The 6,747-nt window shown below is 42.9% G+C and overlaps 1 pseudogene; it reads right to left on the bottom strand.

Moving 5' to 3' along the window:
- Nucleotides 1–5,442: 5,442 nt before the first annotated feature.
- Nucleotides 5,443–6,503, bottom strand: LOC129685766 (60 kDa heat shock protein, mitochondrial-like; annotated as a pseudogene).
- Nucleotides 6,504–6,747: the final 244 nt, after the last annotated feature.

Raw genomic sequence — 6,747 nt, 5'->3', positions numbered from 1 at the left:
CTATCCCAAGAATCCCTATGATGCCCACACTAGGGGTGTGGGTGGCAGGGATCTCGTCTGGTTGCTTCTGTGGAGAGGCCCTGGGTCTGCGGCAATCTCTCCCTAGAAGGCTCACTCACTCTCTTGCAGGACCAGTTGGAATGCACAGGAGTTCCCCTTGCTCACTACTCTCTGTTTTCGTCCTGCTGCGGAAGTGCACGAATAGGCTAACAGTCAGCTCTGTGACACTGTGGCCGCTGGACTCAGTGTCCACCTCTCCTGTGTGCTGCCTCTTTGTCCTTTCCCTCTGCCAGGAGGGGTTATTTTGACTGGTCTCTAGGTGGCACGGGAAAGAGTTAGGATGAGTGTACTCAATTCCAGATCCCGGGCCCAGATCTCTCTGCCAGAAGCCACCTAGCGGTAGAATCTATGTTTGCTGATCCCAAGAGAGTACCGGGTAGGGTTGAGTGTCCTCAGATCCAGAGCTTGGGTTTCTCTGCTAGGGGCCACTGGGTGAGCTGGAGAGAGGGTGCTGTGTCCTTGGCAGGCTGCCTCTCTGTCCTTCCCCTCTGATCTTCTCCTCTGCTAGGGCAAGCTTATGGAGGTGCTCTCAGGGGAGTGTCCGCAGGGGTTGGGGTTTCTCAGTTGGATCCTGAGGCCTGAGCCTGAGCAGGCATTTCTCTGCCAGGGGTCGAGGGGGGGGGTGCGCCGGTGATAGAACTTGCTGCTAGACCTTATTGCGCTGGACCCAGGAGAATCTCAGGACGTGTAGAATGACCACAGTCCCAGATCCCGAGCTGTAGTTTGTTTGCTAGGAGCGGCCGGCAGCACTGGAGTTCCTGCACTGTGAAGCCATTGTGCGCGTCTTTATCCTTCCACTCCACTGCGGCAGGGTTATGGCGGCGTTTGGGGGAGTGCCCAAAATGATTGGGTTTTCTCAGCCCTGATCACGGGTTGGGTACAGACAATGTGGTCTGTGGCAGATTCTGCTGGATGCCTCCTGCCTCCTCCGAAGAGGGAGTAGGGATTTTGAGCTGGGCGCGCAGCTGAAATCCGTATGCGGCACGAGCTCAATTGTGATGGCGGCAGGTACCAGCCCCATGGAAGAGACCTTCCAGGGAAAGACTGGGTGATCAGTGACCAGTCTGGTAACTTTCCTTCCCCATGGGTTTTTTTTGCGACTGGGACTCCCAGCCTCAGGCACCCATGTGCCCACCAATCAGCCTGGGAAACTGATCGGGAGAAGCAGGCTTGCAGCACCAGCCCGGAGACCCAAAGCCCGCGTTATCCGGGTTCTCTTCCGGGTTCTGGCTGGGCAGCGGAGAGTGGACCCGACCGATTCCCACGCCGTGGGAGCCTCCCCTCTCCTGGGAAACACGATTGATCGCTGTTCTTTTAGGGCCCAGAGTTCAGTCTCCTGGTCGCTGCACGGAGTGTGTTGTCCCACTTCTCAGGCACAGTGTTCTCCTGGTGCCGCCATCTTGTCTTCCCCCTCCACTTTGTGGTCACTTGCTGCTTTTCTTTATATATATTTTCTTAGTTCTTTATATATATTAGATATGAGTCCTCTGTCAGATAAAGGGTTGGTGAAGATTCTTCCCAATCTGTAGGCAGTTGCTTTGTTTTGATGACGGTGTCCTTTGCTTTACAGAAGCTTTTCAGTTTCATGAGGTCCCATTTATTGATTGTTGGTCTTAGAGACTGTTCTGTTGGTGTTCTGTTCAGGAAGTTATTGCCCGTACCAATGAGTTCTAGGGTACTCCCCACTTATTTTCTAGCCGATTTAATGTGTGTGGTTTTATGTTGAGGTCTTTGATCCACTTGGATTTCAGTTTTGTGCAGGGTGATAAGTATGGATCTATTTTCATTTTTTTACATGTAGACATCCAGTTGGACCAGCACCATTTGTTGAAGATGCTATCTATTTTCCATTGTATGGTTTTGGCATCTTAGTCAAAGATCAGGTGTCCATAAGTGTGTGGGTTTATTTCTGGGTCCTCTGTTCGATTCCATTGATCCACCATTCTGTTTCTATGCCAGTACCATGCAGTTTTTAAAACTGTTGCTCTATAGTACAACTTAAGATCAGGGATGGAGATACCTCCAGAAGATCTTTTATTGTAGAGGACTGTTTGAGCAATTCTGGGTTTCTTGTTATTCCATATGAAGTTGAGAATTTTTCTTTCCAGGTCTGTAAAGAATTGTGTTGGTAACTTGATGGAAATTGCACTGAATCTGTAGATTGCTTTTGGTAAAATGGCCATTTTTACTATGCTAATCCTGCCAAGCCATGAGCATGGGAGATCTTTCCATCTTCTCATATCTTCTTCTAATTCTTTCTTCAGAGACTTGAAATTTTTTTCATACAAGTCTTTTACTTCCTTGTTTAGGGTTACTCTGAGTTACCTTATGTCATTTGTGGCTATTGTGAAGGGTGTTGTTTTCTTCTCAGCCCTATTGTCTTTTGTATACAGGAGGGCTACTGATTTTTTTTGAGTTAATTTTGTATCTGGCCACTTTGCTGAAGGTGTTTATCAGCTATAGGACTTCCATGGTGGAGTTTTTGGTGTCACTCATGTATACTATCATATCATCTGCAAATAGTGATACTTTGACTTCTTCATTTCCAATCTGTATCCCCTTGATCTCCTTCAACTGTCTTATTGCTCTAGCAAGAACTTCCAGCACTATGTTGAAGAGATATGGAGAGAGTGGGCAGCCTTGTCTTGTCCCTGATTTTTTTGATTATTATGTGGCAGGAGGATTTTCTTTTCTGGTCAAATTTGTTGGATGTTCTGTAGGCCTCATGTATTCTTATTGGCCTCTCCTTTAACTTGGGGAAATTTTCTTCAATGATTTTTTTGAAAATATTTTCTGGGCTTTGGAGAAGGGAGTCTTCTTTTTCCTCTATTCCTATTATTCTTAGGTTTTGTCTTTTCATATTGTCTTGGATTTCTTGGACGGTCTGTGTCAGGAATTTTTTGGATTTAACATTTTCTTTGACAGATACATCGATTTCTTCCATTGTATCTTCTACCGTTGAGATTCTTTCTTCCATCTCTTATAGTCTGTTGGTTATGCTTACCTTTGTAATTCCTGTTTTCTTCCCTAAATTCTTCCTTTCCATTATTTCCTCCATTTGTGTTTTCTTTAATTTTTCTAGTTCTATCTTCAGGTTGAGTTGTTTTGTTTACTTCCTTCACCTGTCTGATTGTACTTTCCTGTTTTTCTTTTAGTTCCTTCAACTCTGTTTTTCTTATTTCATTCAGTGCTTTAAGCATTTCTTTTCTAAAGGCCATAAACTGGCTGCAGCTTTCTCTATTTCTTTACGGATGACAATATTCTGTTTGAGTTTATCTTCCTCTAGGTCTTTGCATATCTTATTTGTTTCCTCTGTTATCATTTTCATGAGCATAGTTGTTAGGTCATCTTCTAGGATTTCAGTTATGCTTGGTTGTCCAGGGCTACTTGCCCCTGGGTAACTGGGTTCTGGAGATGTCATATTGCTCTGTCTTTTGTTGCTTGAGCTTTTATGGTGTCCTCTACCCATTGTGCTATCTTTGGTGTTTTGGGTTATTTTCTGGTGGTTTCTGGGGATCCTGTGGTGGAAAGAATCCCCTTTGCAGAAAGCTGGTTTTTCCTGAAGGATGTCTTATCAGCTTTTTGGGTATAGTCCCTGGATGGCTGGCATTTTTTCAGGAGTTGCTGTTGCTCTCCTCAGGGATAGAGACCTGAGTGGTAACTGTGGTCTTTGTTAGTCGAGAGGGTTCTCCTCTCACCCAGGGAAGTCCTGAGGACAGCTGCCCTATTTCTGGGTTTCTTGCTGTAAATTTAATGATCAGCTGCTGTGACCCAGTTGGACATTTTGCGCGCAGCAACTGTTTGTGCCTGTGTCTGGAGCACAGCTGAATGAGAGCGGCTCGGCCCGCCAGTCTGCTAGTCTTTTTCCAGGGAAAGATTGGGTGATTTAAGTCAGTACAGTTAGGTGGAGCTTTTCAGAGGACACTCAATAGTAGGCTCCCATCCTGTTTCCTCTCTTCCACTGCTTCTGATGTCTATCCTGTTTGCCATTCTGAATATTTGAGCGTCCTCCCTAAGGTCCTTCTTAGTGTTTAGTTTATTTAGGTCTGTTGAGTTTAGTATGGCTATCCTATATTATATGGCTTACATCCGCTTATAAGTGAGTGTATACCATGCCTGTCTTTCGAAGCATCAACCTCACTAAGGATGATCTTTTCTAGTTCTATCCATTTGCCTGCAAATTTTCTTGTTGTTAATAGCTGAGTAATATTCCACTGTGTAAATGTACCTCAATTTCTGTATTCATTACTCTGTTGATTAACATGTAGGTTGTTTCCAGATTCTGGCTATTACAGATAAAGCTTCGCTGAACATAGCTGAGCAAATGTCGTTATTGAGTGGTGGGGCATATTTTGGGTATATGCCCAGGAGTGGTAAAGCTGGATCTTGGGGTAGCACTATTCCCAATTTTTTGAGAAATGCCAGATTGATTCCAAAATGGTTGTACAAGTTTGCACTCCACCAACTATGGAGTCAGCTTCTCCTTTCTCCACATCCTCTCCAGCATGTGTTGTCACTTGAGCTTTTGATCTTAGTCATTCTGATAGACGTAAGATGAAATCAGAGAGTTGTTTTGATTTGTATTTCCCTAATGACCAAGGATGCCAACCATTTCTCTAAGTGTTTCTCTGCCATTTGATATTTCTCTGTTGCGAATTCTCTGCTTAGCTCTGTACCCCATTTGGATTATTTGGTTTGTTGGTGTCTAATTTCTTCAGTTCTTTATATATTTTGGATAACAGCTCTCTATTGGATGTGGGGTTAGTGAAGATCTCTTTCCATTCTGTATGCTGTCATTTTGTTCTGTTGAAATTTTGTCCTTTGCTTTATAGAAACTTTTCAGTTTCATGAGGTCACACTTATTAATTGTAGATCATAGTCTGAGCTGTTTGTCAGTTTGAGCTTTGCCACCTTTTCCTTTAAAAAGCATGGCTTCTTTATTTCTTACAATTTATTCACTTTGTATCCCTTTTGCATCCCCCTCCCTTGTCTCCTCCCAGTCCTCCTACACACCCTCCCTCTTCTCCCTCTATGTTGTTTCCCTAGTCCCCTGATAGGGGAGGACCTTCTCCCCTTCTGTCTGACCATAGCATATCAAGTCTCATCAAGGCTGGATGAAAGAAAGAGCGAAAGAGAAAGAGAGAGAGAGAGAAAGAAAGAAGAAAGGAATGAAGAAAGAAAGGAAGGAAGAAAGAAAGGAAGGAAGAAGAGATGCAAAAAAATTGACTGCTCTGAGAAAATACAATATTACTCTTCTGATCATCAAAAAATAGTTTATAATTATTTTGTATATATTTTGTTTTTTCTATTTATGTATTACACTTTCATAAAAATTCAATACAATGTTTAAAACATATTTTAAATGTCTCTTAGAATAAATAGTCAAAATAAAAAAAAAAGCATGGCTTCATCTTTGGTGACAACTTTTCCTAAGTCATGGACTTCAACATCTTTAAGATTAAGATTCAAACCTTCTTCTCCAAAAACCACATCACAAGTAGCAATAGCCATATCTTTAAGCTGCTTTCTATTGTCTCCAAATCTGGAGCTTTGACTGCTACAACCTGAAGACCAGCTTTTATCCTGTTCCAAACTAGTGTGCTTAGAGCTTCTCAATCAGCATGTTCAGCAATTATGACCAAGGGCTTCCGATGAGCATTGGCAATTTTAAGAGCAGGTACAATGGACAAAACACTAGAAATCTGTTCACTCAACAGAACATGGACATCTTGGAATTCAGATTTTTTACTGTCTGGTGTGTTGATAAAGTATGTGGAAGTATATCCTCTGTCAAACTTCATGCCTTAAATAATTTCTAATTCATCATTCAGGATTTTTCCATCCTTCACTGTGATGACACCCTTTCTTCCAACATTTTTCAACCTTTTTCAATATGTGAGAAAGTATGTTTTCAATGTCTTTGTCTCCATTTGTAGAAATTATAAGTTCAGGAGTTACAGTAGCAATAGCCAATATCACACCTCTCTGGATTTCCACTGGATTAGCCCCTTTGCTGATCTTCTCAAGGCTCTCCTTGGCAATAGAATGTTTCAAAACAGTAGCAGAGACAGTGGCATCCCTGGCCTCTTCATTTGTGTTATTGGCAACATCCCAAACAAGTTTAGCACAGATACTTTTGCATTTATCCTTTAAATCAATCGATTTTGCAACAGTGATGCCATCTTTTGTTACTTTGGGACTTCCCCTTCTCTGTTCAATAATCACTATTCTTCCCTTTAGCCCCTTTGTAACAGCCACAGCATCAACTAAAACATTTACACCTTGAAAGGTGTAAGTTAAGACTCAAGTATCCCACCAAATTTTACATCTTTGGCATAGGCCAGAGTGAAATGAGGAGCCAGTGCCTGGGACCCTGGTCTCACCTGATGTAGGATTGTGGGGTAGTTAAAACATTTCTGCAGGGTGATGTTGTGGCAGGCCATTAGCAGAGAAAGAGGGGCTCAAGTTTGCTTTTTGATGACTGTGTGATATTTCAACCTCAGGTCATTAATACCCAGAATAACATTTCTGAAACATTGCCCTATGGAGATCTCAGACATCAGAATCACTTGGATGCTTGTAAAGTGGAACTTCCTGTGTATCACTGGAGAACAGCCAGAGACTCTGTGGGCCTGGGAATATGCACTAATTTCCTCTCTCTCTCTCTCTCTCTCTCTCTCTCTCTCT

The sequence above is a fragment of the Psammomys obesus genome, unplaced genomic scaffold (genome assembly GCF_907164565.1).
Source record: "Psammomys obesus unplaced genomic scaffold, mPsaObe1.curated_primary_1811, whole genome shotgun sequence".
In the NCBI taxonomy this organism is placed as follows: domain Eukaryota; kingdom Metazoa; phylum Chordata; class Mammalia; order Rodentia; family Muridae; genus Psammomys; species Psammomys obesus.
The sequence above is the reverse complement of the archived record's forward strand: the minus strand, read 5'-3'. Positions and strand labels throughout refer to the sequence as shown.